Below are 3641 nucleotides of genomic sequence, written 5' to 3' on the forward strand. Positions count from 1 at the left end.
TTTTTAGCTTTTAGTTTTTTCTGTTTTTCTGTTTTTCATACAAAGTTTTAGATGAATTAATTAATTAGATTAGATTAATGTCAAATAGTATGTAGAAATGTTAGTTATAATATATATAATGTCAAATGTTATAGAAATGTTAGTTATATAGAAATGTTAGAAATTTTGGAAATGTTAGTTTTAGCTAGCTAGATGAATTAGATTAATTTCAAATTGTTAGACGATGATCGATGTTTTTTTAGTTTCTTATATTTTTAGTTATAAAATTTAGAATTTGCATATATGAAATCATCACAATCCATCATTTAAAAAATGTTACTTTACTTTTGCGGCATATAGTATTTTGTTGTCGACGATGCCCGGCCCGCATCCTCGCCGTCGACACGTCCGCGACGACGTCCTGCTTCAGAGGACCCATGTCCGGGACTGGGCTCCGCCGGGCTGGCACTGGGAAGTGCTACCTTCAGGGGCGCGACGCTTGGTGAGGAACCCGGCCCCGGGTCCCGTTGTCGACCCTCATCTCCTTTGGTGGCATTCACGTGGGCCACTTTCGGTGCGGAGGGAGCCGGCCCCGCCGGAGGTGGTACGTCGCCGTGTCAGGGAGGAGGACGAGCACGTCCATCGCTACATGGCTGCTATGGACGTCATGTTCTCCAATACCTGGCAGGTTCTTTGGGGAGATCACCCGAGCTATGATCCAGTGATGGTTCCTTCTCTTTGGGTGTCCACCGCCCGCACCTCAGGAACCGCGAGTGGCCTAGATTACTCTGTACTATTCGATCTTTATTAGCTTGCTAGCTAGCTAGCTAGTGATGTATTCAATATTATATCTATTATTCGAGATGATGTATTCGAGATTATATCTATTATTCGAGACAATGTATTCGAGATTATATCTATTATTCGAGATTATACTAAATTGTTTTATATTTCTTTTGGCATAGTTAAATAAAAGCTATGGCAGACAATACCGACAGAGAGAGAGAACAGACCATGCTCGATATCATACGCGGGCCAGATGATGATCAGAATGAAGAAGATTTTGACGGCTCCGAACTTCTAAACAACACCGGAGAGGGTGATATGATATTCGATCGCGACGACCGAAAAGATGAAGTCATGAACTACGACGAAGAACATGTTGATCCTGAAACAACAAACACCGGCGAGGTATATATATTTATATAAGCAGGAATCTGGTGATCATCGCATGTTTTAAATGAGTTGAAGATATATTAACGAATCGATCTTTCTTCTTTCAGCCATCCGGATCGAGCAAATCTTCAGGCAAAAGGACGAAACGAGGCCCGAACAAAAAGTTGAAGGAGGGCGTAAAGTACAATATCGAGGCAATCAGACCTAATGGCGAACCATTAGCGCCTAAGAAGATTGCGGACAAGTTCGTTCGTCAGTGCGGAGTTATTGTGAAGGACCAACTGCCGATCTCCCTTCAAGAATGGAGAAAGCCAGCAAATCCACGTCCAGATGTTACTTTTGTCGACGAGAAGCAAAAAAATCTGCTTTGGGATACTCTCATGGAACATTTCACCTTACCAGATAATTTCACAGAAGCAGACGTGTGGAAAGTCAAGGACGCTGCTTTTAGGAAGAAGGCGGTTGCATTCAAGAACCACAAGAGAATGACGTGGGAGAAGTACGTCAAGGGAGGAAGGAAGACTCCAGTATTCGAGGGGATACTAGAGAATCAAAGTGCTCATTGGGACGATTTCGTGAAATTCAAGGATTCAGAATTAGCTAAGGAACGGTCGAGAATAAACAAGAAGAATGCCGAAAAAAGGATAAGTTCCATAAGCTGGGGCCAGGTGGCTACGCGGTGGCAATGCCTAAGTGGGATAAGTCTGAGAAAGAGATGGAGGATGCAGGTGTCACTCCGGTTAGTAAGAGCTGGCCCCCCAGGTGCAGGACTTGGTTCTATGCGCATGGGGGGGGAGTTGGACCCGAAGACAGGCAATGTTTCGACGAAGGCATGTCTGAACGGAGCCGACGATGCGCTACTTGTTGCAATAGAAGAGGCTCGATCGGGGGTGTTCCAGCCCAACAGAGAGAACGACGAGCTTACGCGTGCCCTGGGAAATCCTGAACACCCGGGAAGAACACGAGGCAAGGGCGCTATTCCGTGGTATGAGGGGTTTTCAGACTGGAACGCCGACTATAGAACCCGTGCGAGAAAGAAGATTGCGGAGGAGAAGAAGAGGAAGATGGAGGAGGAGCAAAGGAAGCTCGACTATGAACGCCTTAAGGCCTAGAAGCAAGTCAAGCGGAATTGGCAGCTAAATTCCAACGGCAGCAGGAGCAGATCGACTCACTTAGCCAGCAAAGGGGGTCTCAGCAGCTGCAGCAACTAGCGGATGATCCAGCATTGGATACCACCGCCCCATCCATGCCGAGAAGCAGCGTGGGTTCCGCCCCGGGCGACGCAGTAGTGCTGGATAGATACCCCGTGGATGACATCACGGAGAACACTAACTACGAGCTACACTTCAAAATGAAGAACATATCCATGAAGGTGGCGGACGCCGTTGCTTTTTCAAATTCCCCCGAGGCAACCTTCCATTGCAACCCGATTCCAGCGGGCTATGCTCGTGTCTAGGTTGATGAGGTGGTGGACCAATATTCGGGGCTAGAGCTTGACATTCCTGGAGGTGATGAGGAGCACACACTCGGAGATGCCAAACATCGTATCATCCTATGGAGAAAGGATTGCATCATTTTTCGAAGGCCACCGACACCGCGTCACCCGACTCCTCGTCGAAGTCCGCCACCGAGTCAGCAGACTCCCGCTCCTCCAAGTCCACCAACGCGTGAGGCCACTCCTCCTCCTCCAAGTCCGGCAAAGTGTCAAGCCACTCCTCCTCCAAGTCTGACACAGCATCAGACGTCCACTCCTCCTCCAAGTCCGGCACAACCTCAGGCCACTCCTCCTCCAAGTCCGGCACAGCTTCAGGCCACTCCTCCTCGTCCAACTCAGCCCCGTCAGCCGTCTCCGCCGCCTCAGCAATCGCAGAAGAGACACCCCGCAGCTATGGTGCGTAGCGGTACCAGTCGAGGTCATAGTACAGGAAGTACAGGCGGAGGCAAGCGATATAAATATGGTCCAAACCTCACTACTCCTCTTCCTGTGAGGGCTTACGACAGGACCGAGGAGCAAACCAATGCCATAGTGCGGGCAGAAGTCGACGCCCATTTTGGACCGAAACCGCCACCGCCGCCAAGGGAGAAAGTGCCTGTGGAAGTAGTTGACCACTTTATTCGTATGGCTCAACCACCAGCTCCTAAGCCTGTTGACACAGACTATGAGCGCCACATCAGGAAGTTACATTGACAACGTCTACAGAAGGAGGCGAGCTCGAGCTCGAGCAAACAACAAGCAGCTGTTGAAAAATGCGGGAAAACCGTTGCCCAGCTGGGAGAACAGGCGGCGCAATCGACCCCCCCCCCCCGCTTGTTGTGCCGACAACACGTGACAGTACGCGCGCCCAATATTATTGTGGCCAAACAGTTTACGTTCCCGAGGTGGGCGATGTGGTAATAACCCAGGAGCATATAATGCAGGCTGAAGAACTCAAGATCACTGTTGGACAACTCCTCGAGATCGAGGACATGCCTGTGATTATAGAGGA

The sequence above is a fragment of the Triticum dicoccoides genome, chromosome 2A (assembly GCF_002162155.2).
Source record: "Triticum dicoccoides isolate Atlit2015 ecotype Zavitan chromosome 2A, WEW_v2.0, whole genome shotgun sequence".
Classification (NCBI taxonomy): domain Eukaryota; kingdom Viridiplantae; phylum Streptophyta; class Magnoliopsida; order Poales; family Poaceae; genus Triticum; species Triticum dicoccoides.